This window comes from Nyctibius grandis, chromosome 10 (genome assembly GCF_013368605.1).
Source record: "Nyctibius grandis isolate bNycGra1 chromosome 10, bNycGra1.pri, whole genome shotgun sequence".
NCBI lineage: Eukaryota > Metazoa > Chordata > Aves > Nyctibiiformes > Nyctibiidae > Nyctibius > Nyctibius grandis.
The window spans coordinates 559702-571507 of record NC_090667.1 but is presented as its reverse complement, the minus strand read 5'-3'; positions in this window follow the sequence as shown (position 1 = coordinate 571507).

Sequence of the window (11806 nt, the reverse complement as noted above, 5' to 3'; positions counted from 1 at the left end):
AGCTAAGCTTGTTTTGATCTCCTCGCTGCTGCAGGAAAGCCCACAGAGACCAAACCACTGGTTCATTACTTCCCTGCTTCTGCAGGATAAAGAAACCGTAGATCAAAATCAGCCAGTTCCCAGCTGGCTGCTCGTGTTGCCTTTTGAGGGGGGTTCGCTCAGATTTTTGTTGGATTGGTTTGTTGCTTTTCTGTTTGGTTTTAGTTGAGGAGTTTTACCACCGAATATAGTTTAAGAGGTGATTTGGAGAGGAAAGGGACAGCGGAAAGGGACGTGCCGTTACCGCAGTCACCGAGCTCTGCACACAGGGGTATTCAGTCTCGCTTCTCCTCATTGCTTGGCTTCCTCCAATTACCTGGCAGCTACCTCGTCGCAGTCCGCGAGCTCACTCCAACTCCCTCCCACCGCCCACCCATTCGCATACTGCTTTTGTACATACCCTCAGTGGAATTCAGGGGTTTAAGGCTACATTGAGGTGATAAAACACTACGTAATCGAAAGCAGAATTCAGCATTCACCGTGCCACAGCCCGCCCTCCGCCACAGCAGCACCAGCCCCTTCCCAGCAGACCCATTTCAGGCACCCTGTGACCCACGGAAGCGCAGGTAGAGTCGGGGGGCTGCGCCCAGCTCGCCCCTGGGACTGCCCTCCAGCAACCCCTGCACAACAGCTCCTGCCTTTCGTACTTGTTTTTATTGCTGGTTTACAGACCAGCAATTCCCATCCGAGCCGCAGCCACCGACCGCCAGATCCCCTAACAGCAGGGCTGTGCTGCTTCCAGAACTGCTGTAAAACCACGTCCTTGGGTAATCGCGCACAAAACCCATGAAATTAACTCCTCTGGTCAAGAGAAACTCTCCAAGGCACTGGCACAGAGAAGGACATTTTCTTCTGGAAGTAAGAAAAGGGAATGGATAAAATAATTTACCAGTCTACAGCCCCTGTTCTTTCACTCATTCAGACTTTCTGTTTGTGGAGCAGGAAGCTGGCGTCCGCCTGCCCCCCCCAAAGGGGTTCTCAGTAGCACAGAAACCACCGATGGCACAGATCAGTTCTTCACCTTGTGCTCTCTGTCACTATTTAAGCTCCTGCAGAAAAATCCCGACAAATTGAAAACATGCAGCTTGCCCAGGCACAAAAGGTGCTTTTCATAAAAGGGTGAACATGACTCTCAGCAATGCCACCTCAAAGGCAGCTGAACATCTCAGAGAGGACATGCTGGTTCTTTGCTGAAGACTCCTCTTATCCCCTTAAAACTAAGCCAGAAAACCTCATAAGCTGGCTCTATAACCAAGACAACCTCCCCTCCTCCCAAGCACATTCAGAAATAAACAGAATTGCATTAGGTATGTTCAGCACCAGCTCGGGTAGTAATTTAGAGCGTTGGTTTGGAGGGGAAGGAGGGGCTGCCTGCTCACGCCTGGCTCCAGAAGATCACTGAGCGCATGCTAATGGAAGGACACACGGCTTGGTGTGACCTGATCTGTAACCACTGAGGAAGCACCTGCTGCTGCCCTCCCACGAGGCTCCTGGAAGACAGTGGCACGGGTGGTTGGAGCTACAGGAGAAGCAATCATGCAGATGGAAATGCTGGCTGACAAGGAGCAGTAGGAAACGTGATGCACAGCTGAATACTCGGCAGGGATGGTGTGTGTAGGGAAGGAAGGGGAACGCCTGCGTTTGACTGCCCCCGAACACCAGTGTCCCCATCTCATGCCAGTATACCAGAGCCAAGGGCTAACGGGGCCGCCTTGGCCGCACCGTGTGCTGGGAGCAGCCTGGGCTGGCCCTGGGGAGGGGGACGGGGCCACCCCTGCGCACGCCGCGGCTCATGCCCACCCCGAGCTCTTACACCCCACAGCCAGAGGCAGCCGCCAGCCCGCAGAGCGGGAGCAAGGAGATGGGCTGGGGACTCTGCGGTGGCTCCGATCAAAGACCTTCCCTTGTTATTGGCAATTAACGCTGCCCTGCCAGACCCCAGCGCTCAGCAGGAGCGTTCCCGAGAGCGGGAAGCACATCGATCCCTGCTGACGCGCAGGAGGGAGCTCAGCGCAATCCGCATGCAGGGAGGGCCCTGAAGATGAGGGGCACAACAGGAACAACAAACCATCGCTCACTGGGGGCTGCAGGCAGGAGCACGCTGAAGTAAGTCACCTTGTAAATTTAATCTACAAGCGGGGCAGGTTTTTCCCAGGAGAGGCAGGCGTGCGAGGAAGAATTTAAAGTTCGGTTTGGGGCTGCAAAATGAAAAGCTCAGAGAGCAACAGGCAGAAGTGACTGCAGCTCCATTTCTCATGCCTCGGTCCTGCCACCAGCACCCAGACATGAGGAGACACAGCACCTCCTGTGCCCCGATGTATCAGATGCCCCAAGCTTCGGGGGACACCAAGAGCATCAGGAAAAGCCAAAGGTGCTCAGCACGCCGTGAGACTTAATAAGCCATGAAGTCTTTCTGCACATCTGGGCTCACAACAGCCAGATACCGCTCGTGTTACCAGTTCAGAATATTGCCCTTCACGGAACAAACCTGGTCCTCTCCCACCAGGATGAACAGCAATAAGGTTCCACAGCACCCATGCTCACGGGAAAGCCGGCAAAACCATTCAGCTCATTACGTGACACTGAAGACTTAAGACAAACACACCAAAAAGCACCACAAACCTCTCCCGAACTTGGCCCTTAACCCACTGCGTTACAACAAGTGACAGCATCAGGCTGAAGGGGACAGAGGCAGCTCTGACACACATGCACACACAGTCACGGGCAATGGCAGGGAAAGGAAGCACTGGCAGCGAAACTGGTGCTTTGGTAAAAGAGCAGGCAGCTATTTTGGGACAGATCTCTCAGTTTCTTGCACAGGATATTTCAGTGCTTTGATGCTATGGTGATCAGTGCCCTAAATATATTCAAAATATGGAGAGAGAGAACTGAAAACAGGACATATTAAAGCAACAGCTCTAATAAGCATCTTGTTCCCACCGACACACCTGCCCACTGGTTTCACACCGCAGCCCACCGAGCAACATTGTTCAGTGCCTCATCGCTGCTCCTCCCCTGGCAACACCTCGGAGGAAGCGCCTGGGCTGCGTTTTTTTCACCAAGGAGCATCACAAGATGCTCAGACCTTTCTCTTCCAAAAGCCCAGGCTAAAGCAGAACCTCCTGCAGGAGCTAACCCAGAGCTTTGTCACGAGCCCTGAGCGAGGCAGTGCCCAACAAGGGGCCCTTGTCTACAAGGAGGAGCCGACCATGCCGGGGAAGACATCGACTGGGTCTGTCAGGGAGCAATTCTCTAAGTGCACCAGACTAAACCCATCTGTTCTGGAACAGTTACTCCCATCGCCTTTACTCTGCAGGCAGAACAACCACACCGGGTTCCTGCAGCACGAGTGAACAACGTTCTTCGTTTCAGCTCTGGGCTGCTGACCTGAAGCATGCTGCACCTCCCATGAAGACCTGCTCCAAACCCCTGTCCATTGCTGGCTGCTGTCATCCAATTTTTATTTTTTTTCATTGGGTAGTAATGAAAAGGGAGGCATCACATGTTGGCAGGAGGGTGGTAGCTTCACATGGAGGTGGGCGAGCCCTTCAAGGGTTTCTGTTCTTTTTCTAAATATATTTAACTTCCCTCCTCTCTTCCCATCCTCCAGACTCTCTTCAGCCCCATTTCCTCAGGGAGGAAAGGTTAGACGTCAGCACTGGGACCTTGTTTTGTCACTCCCGAGTTGGCCAGGAGGGTCCACGGGGTACATTAGGAAAGGCAAAATACGGCTGCAAGTGCACTGCAGCATAACGCATTTCTGTAATGAAAACACACGGTTCTCTGCCTCCCTGAAGGCACAGCAGCCTGACCCGGGCTCCGGCCGCCCGCAGCATCGTGTCTCAGCAGAGCAGTGCTGGACAAAGGGCACAGAGCAGCACATGGGGATGGAGGGACCATAATGAACCTCTCACAAGTTCCTGAATTGGGCTTATTTTCTATCTGCTTATTTTTTATGATTAGTTAATGAATTGGAGCCCCAATCAGATCATTCATCAGCTCAGCTTTAATTGCCTGCCTAGCCTGGCAGAAACCTTGGAGTGCTTCAGTAAGTAACCTACCCCCGAGCTTGAACTGCAGTCATGTCTCCTGATAAATTACGAGCAGAGGCAGCAGAGGTAAGAAAAATACAACATTAACTAGTTCTCTCCACATCCTTCACGCGGAGGATGCCTCCCTGCCCCAGCCAGGAGCAACTCGTCTCAGACGCAGAGGAGTCTCCCATCCCAGTCCGTCCGGGAGCAGGAGTGTTGGGCCCAAAGGGGACTTCTCCAAGAACCCAGGGCTTCAGAAAAAAGCTACCCCAACAGTGATAAGCTAGGGCAAGACCACAGTGTGTGGGACACAGATATTTCCTTCTTTCACTCTCCCAACAACCCTGCTCTCCCTTTGGTAACAGTCTGTTTTCTAAAACTAACACGAGAAGAACGCCTTTAAGGTTGTAGCGCATTCAGACTTCTAATCCACGACAGATTCTTAGTCACCAGGTGTTTAATGAACACTTATTTCCACGTTTTACTTCCTGACTTCATCCTATTTAATTTTTCACAAGCCACCAAAGCAAAACAACAACTGTTAAAGCACCAAGCACCTCCTCTACATTCAGAAAACCCAAGAAATTAGCTTGAGAAAACCCCTCTGAGGGAACAGGCAGCCTTTACCAAAGAGCCCCCCGTCCTCCGCAGCTCCCCAGCCCGCAGCCAGCCTTGCCCCCGCGGGGCTCCGAGCCCCCCTCGGCCACAGCACAGCCAGGGGTGGCCCCTAGGAAAGAGGACGCAGACATTGGCCCCAAAGCACTGACGCTGGAAGTGCCGGGGCAGCCCAGGAACGTCCCAGTTCACTGTACATTTGTCGTTATTTTAGGAGGTTTATTTGTTGCCCAGTAGTTATTGCGGTTCATTTGTGCAGCTACATGTTTTATGTGTAATAATAGCTATAAGACTTTAAGTTTTCCAGGTTTTTTGCCTTAAGTCTCAGTATCTCCCCCGTGTAAAAAGTAACATTTCAAAGCATTCAGAAAAATCAGTGTTTAGAACCCCAAGCCGCCCAGGGGAAGCGCTGGGGACTTACCAGTGAGGTCAGCGGGAGCCGGTCGCTTCGTACCTGCTTCAAACAGGAACTTGTGACCGGATCAGAAACCGCTCTGTGGGCTGGCACACGCGGTACCGAGCGGTGGTCGGGCTGGGGAAGACTATACGGGTCATAAAGGTGGAAAAAAAGATCTATTTATACCAAAGTTCCAACAGAAATAAATTGTAAAGGCAGCAGGGATCAACAGAAGGTAGTTTACCTGGATCCCCTGCAAAACAGACCAGGGAATGTCGCTGTCTTCTGTCTGCACTGAGCCCAGGGAACATTATAATGAAATGTTACAGCCATGGTACTAGAAATGGGAAAACAGAAATGACTATTTTTACATGTATATGCTTAGAAACAGTAGGATATATAATCTTCTCTTATTTGGTGATGGGTAGGAGGAATAAATCAAACAAATACATTTAGTTTATTGTTCAGAGACACTTGTACAAATTCAGTGATGCTTAATATTTTTTCCATGATGTGAAGTTCATTTTTTAAAAAAAAAAAAAAGGTTTTTTCAATTTAACATACTATTAGGGGGAAGTCAATAAACAGAAAGATACTAGTTTTCTGGTTTGTATTAATCTTCAAGATATTTATTTTGTATTTCTGTAACTGAAAAACAACGGTTTAAAAACATTTTAAGTTTTCAGAAGTTTATTCATCTAAGTTTATAGCCCTAAAGTTTAGGTCTGTAGCCTGTAGATTAATTAAATTAATTGGAGCCGATGGATTGTGGCTGGAAGCTGGCAGCACCAAGGTGCAGCAGCGCGGCTCCCAGAGGGGCTGCCCAGCGTGGGGGGACACAAAGCCCTCAGTGCCCAATGTGTGGGGGTTCCCTCCCGTGGGAGCTGCTGTGTTGCCATTAAAACTTTTTGCATGAAAAAAACAGGAATGTTTATTTTCATTTTCTCATTTCGGGCTGCTGTTTCACCAGTGAGGAACACGTGGCGAGGAAGAGGAGGGTTACCTGGTGCTGAGGCTGGGAACACGGGCTTTGCTCTCCATCTCACCAGCCAGGTTCCAGCTGGCCTGAGCTCAAGCTCCTGCTTTCTATTTTTGAACCTCTTTGACCCCAGCAGGAACCTACAAGCAAATATAATGACAATATTTAGCGTTGCTTGATTTTTTTTTTGTCTTTTTAAAGTGCTTTGAAATCTCTGGCCCAGAGGAGAGCACGGCTTTGGGGCTTTACTCCATTGCACGGGGTCAGCAGCGAGTCCCTGCAGGGACAGGACCCTGCTGCCAGCCTCAGCCCTCGCCGACGCTGCGGGGCACTACCCCAGGCCACGAACTCCGCAGCTGCAGAGCGAGCGGGTCGCTGCTGCGCTCCCAGGAACAGCAAATAAATCTGCACTGAACTGTCAGATCGCAAGTCCCAGCTGAAGATGGCGATTTAGGTTCACACTCTCAAAGCCACCGCTGGATCAGGGAACTGCTGTGATCTGATCTGGCAGAAGGAGCAGGTTATTGGGCATCACATCCAGGTTTAACAGACCAAAGGGGACAAGCAGCAGCAGAGACACTGCTGTAAAATACTCAGGCATTTTATCTTTAAAAACAAGGCATTTTGCGTGGTGGGTGGTGAGGGAGAAGGACTGGATGGACAGAAGGAATCACGACTCAGGTTTTTACCCAGGACACCCTCGGCTCAGCGGGGTGCCCACGGGGTCTGGTGGCAGCCCTTGGCTCTTGGGCCACCAGAGAGGCGGCAGGTGGCCAGCACCAGGAGCACGGCCCGGTCCCCATCGAGGGTCCCTGGAAAGAGCAAGTAGGGTTTACACGAACGGCACAACCAAGGACCAGCTTCTTCCCCTCATCCTGCACGTCCCACCGAGATCGCTCCACAGCAAGAGTGACCTCATGGGTCAGGCCCAGACCCGACCCAGCGAATCGCCCTGCGCTTGGGTAGCTCATGACCTGGAACCCCCTGCCCAGAACACCTACGACACAGGGAAGCCGGATTCCGAGGGGTGCTGGACACCCAAAAGCAGGACGTGAGGATGCTGGGTGCGCGCAAGCCCTCGGCTGCGTCTCCCCTTGGCCTCAGAGGGCTCCTCGTCCCCTGCCGCCGCGTATCGCACGGCACCGCTGCGGGCTGTGCAGTTCCACAGCTGCTGCGCACACGCACAACCCTGCTCTTACAAAGTACTTGAAAAACATGAACAGTTGCTTGGAGCTGCCATTCCATTATAAAACAAACGCTGCTTTTGCCTCCGTGCAGGAGACAGGGCAATTCCTGAGATTTAATGCATTAGCTCTGCTTTAAAAATGCATCAAGGTAACGGAATAGATTTTCAGATCAAAAAGGAATTTGGCTGCAGGACCCTGCACACGCCAGTGCAAACAGTGTGGGGGGCGGTGGGTAGGATCCACCTTCTCCGGGACCGGGCCCCAAATGAACCTGTCACATCCTCACCATTTTAACGAGGTCCCCGTTCAGTGCTGCACCCCGGGACGTTGATCCCGGGGAAGGGGCATGTGCTGGCGATGGGCGCCCCGACCAAACCCCCGCGAGGGACGAGCTCTACGTGAGATCGTGGAGCAGGAACTGCTGCCCAGGGCAGGGCCCGAGGTCCCGGCGCCGCTGGGCTCCCTGCAGACCCTCCAGCCCGGCGCTGCTTCGCCCCCTCGGCTGTTTTGGGTCCAGCAGACAGCTGCAAACCCCGTCTCCACATATTCAGCCAAGGAGCATTATAAACCTCCCCCACCAAATCAGCAGCCCAGCTTTTAGAGTGGTGTCAGAACAAACCCCAAAGAACTATTTTCAAAAAGCACTGCTGAAGTGCTCTGTGCCTTTGAATCCAACTGGTGTCCCTAATGCAAATCAGTGGGGGTGATTTTCTCCTCCTCACACATTGTGAAAGACATAAAAGAAGCCTGGAGGAAAGTAACGTGACCCTCACCCAAATAAAGAGAAAAAAGGACGCGAAAACCCAATCTGCTACTAAAGAAATAAAACATCAAAAGAAGTAAAAGTTCTTCCTATTAGACACAAATCTCTGCTTAATGGATCAGAAATTACTCTAACAGCTACTGCTTAAAGATCAGAGAGGCAACAACCGAATCCCCCTTATGGCACAGATGAAACGCAGCTTTCCCTCCCCGCAGCCCCCAGCGATGCTCGGGTGCCCGGCGAGGGGCTGCCAGAGCCCTGCCCGCTGCGGGGACATCGGGGACTCCACAGACCCCTGAGGCATGTGGGGCCTCACTGATGGCTTGCAGAGAGGCCGTGGTGGACCCTGCCCAGCCCCTCCAGGGTCACCCCATGCAGCAGCTGGTGACGGGGCACCACGGGTGGGACAGGCAATGGGAATGGGTTCGAGCTTACTGCTGTCTCGGTGTTCCTTTGCTGCGGGAACTGGACATGTTCAGGGAGTAAGAAGCAGCTGTGCAAGCTCCTACAAATTGCCTTGTTGCAGCAGACATCGAAGAGGCCAGAGGTCCAGTCCCCTTGGCAGCGGTGACAGCAGTGGTGACGGCCACCCTGGCTGGCTCCTCACGGGCTCCCCGGCGCCCTGCTACGCACTGGAGAAAGGAACAAGAACATACCAAATTAAAGGATCTTGTCTATTTTTAATCACACACACACACACTACGTATTCGGAGTGACCTTGTGGAGGAGGAAAGAAGATCCATGGGATTAGTGCCTCCATTTTGCTTTGCTTTATACCAGCTCCCTTCCAAGGACTCACTTGCTCCTGTGCTCCACACTCACCTCCACCACCCTCCACACCCACGGCGAGGCACAAGTGCTCCCAGAGCAAGCCACAATGCCCTAAGGGCTGCAGCAGAAGATAATTCACCAAAGGTCACGCAATCCTTCTGATACAATAAGGCACTGTTGAAGAATAACTGTTTCTGCTTTAAACAAAATATAGATTCTGGTTACTTTGCTGGTGCCACAGAGTCAATAATTCTCTCTTCTGCCAGCAAAGCCTAGAGGGATTAATAAACTGCTTTGAACTGAATTCCTGAGTAAGAGGAGCCCTACCCAAGCCTCCCCGCAGAGAGATATTTTACAGTGCAATATGCAACAGTGAGTATTCATTTCTCATCAGCTATATGGCTTCTACATAATTTTTTTTATATATACCAGATTATTTATAAAGTTAGCCAAGGATGGGGCTCCTAACTTTACTCCTTACTGAGACCAGAAAGAAGTCCCATCCTCAGGTGTTACCCAGACAAGAATGAACAGCAGAGAGAACAGGCACAGCAAAGGAACAGGGGGCACGGTGCCTGGGTCGCCCGCTGCTGCCTCCTCCATGACGTGAACGACTCCTGGCTGGAGGCACACACAGACGCACGTGCTGAGCTGGGCAGAACGGCACCACCGAGACGATGTCCTTTCACTCTGGGAAACACCTGCAGGGAGAAGCGACTCTGCCTTCTGTCTGGAGCTGGTTCCCACTGCTGACATCGCTGTGCGGGGCCAGGCTCCATCCAGCTCGGCGTGGCATCAGGCGACGCACTGGTGGCACTTGCTGTTCCTCTGAGCTTTTCCAATTTATTTTAAATTCCTCCTGTAAGAAGCATTATTTATGCCTCACAACATTTTGAAGAAAACTATCCATGCATTCTCCTGAAGAGAGGAAAACCGAAGGGCACAGAAAACCAAGGAAATATCTAGGTGCAACGGCAGGGAAGTGGAAGAGCCAGGGAATAACAGCAATAACCCTGTCCTTTATGGCAGTGCATTTATATACTTCAAAAACTGGCTCGGTTAAAAAGAAGAAAAAAGGTTCCCTTTCCAGGTTTCTCTAACCAAAATCATAACAGAAAGACTACTAAGTAAGGCCAGAATTTTGTTAATGATGTGGGAAATCTAATACCAAGAAAGCCGCTTTATCCTGCTACTAGCTTTTATTGGGAAAAAATGCACGTGAACCAGCGTAGCAGTGACACCTCCTGGAAGCCAACAAACCACTGTAGACCAAAACTCCAGCTTTTCAGCTCCATCTTGCTCATTAACAATGTTTGGCTGATTCACTTGAACACTGACACTGTAAGAAATACCACTGACACTGTAAGAAATACCACCACTGTTTAACTTGCCCCTCACGGCAGAAAAAATAAACGGCATGAGCACACCCCCCCTTAGGAACCAGCTCTCCCAAACATCCGTGGGAAAGTCTTTGCTCTGGGCAGCTGCTGAAGGGAAAGAACCCATAGATCATGAAAGAGAAAGGGAGCAATATTTATTGTTCTAAAACTCTGAGCCAATCCTCATGGCTGCTGCTTTGTCAATGTATTTTTATTGCCATAATCCCTGCTTCTCAGAACTAATAAATAATTAGAACTAATAAAGAACTTCTCAGAACTAATAAAGCAAAAGCAACTAAGGACACCTCTCCGATGAGCTCACTGCACCCGATCCTCAGCTGCTCTGTGTGGAGCACGGGTGATCAAAAAGCACACACGTGAGAAGAGCAATACGTAACTTGTCCGTGGGTGCTGACCTCATGAGAACAGCCACGTATGAGAAGCGGCACTGGAAGTGTGCACTGGGGCTTCTTCTTCCAGTCTGGAAGGGAATTCACTCAGACTACACAAAAGTAAACCTTTAGCAAAGAGCCAAGTCCCAGCTGAGCAGTGCAGGGCTGTGACCAGCGCACCGCCATGCCCAGGTCCCCGTGGCCATGCTGCAGCCAGGGCTCTTCTCTCCCAGTGGCTGCACTGAGGCTCCGCCAGCTGCAGCAGCCCAGAGCCCCGAGGGACAAGGCCACCTCCAGAACCAGCACCCAGACACCTCTGCCCAGCACAGACATTCCTCTTGCCCGTTGCTATCCCAGCAGCTTAAAAGGCCCATCAGCATTAGGGCTGGCAAAGTTTTTCTCCCCAGACCCTGCAGCAGTGGAGTGCTCAGCCTCGACCCTCCCACCTCCCGACCCCAGAACTGCCTGAGACTATGGAGACACCTTCCTCCTCTTGACAAGCAAACCTTTGTAGGGAACTGCACGAGTATTTGCTTAGCGGGACTGGGGAGAAGCAACAGCAAAGGAATTGCATCTGTATAACCACAGACAAAACCTGCCTTTCCAAAGGGCTAACAAAGGGATGGGCAGCGAGCGGCACACCCAGCCAGCAGCGCGTGCTGCTCTCGGGATGGCAGTCCTGGGCTCCTGCGCTCCTCTTTCCTCCCACGCCGTAACATGTTATTAGAGGAAGCTCAAATGTTAAAGCCATATGGAGCATCAGAGCAATGGTACAGAACAAAGCACGCTGCTGGTCACCAGCCACCTTCAGGAATTCGCAGACAGAAGTCCTGAAGCTGTACGTGTTGATTCATGACTCAAAAAAAGGCAAAAAGCAGCCTGTAATAGGCCTGAAATTACCAAAAAAACATCAATTTAAAATCTATGAAAAGAACACTTAACCTTTCCACTTAAAATAGATTTATGAATAGTTTTGCAAAGAATAAGAAAGAAAAAGTCAGTCTTCAACAGTGTTTATACAGGTGCTCCCATTTTAAGAGCTGAGAAGCAGGAAACGTTCACATTTAACTCTCGCTTAAGAGTTCTTCAGTACTGAATTACTTCTGAACCGCTAGTCTGTAAAAGCGGCCTCATGGTGTTCAGTCATCTGCATCATTGAGAAGTAAAATACACAAGTGTGCAAGCAGCTTTTTCCCCTCTATTACAGCAGATTTACTCCCCACTTCTCTACCCAGATCCCAGCCTATTTA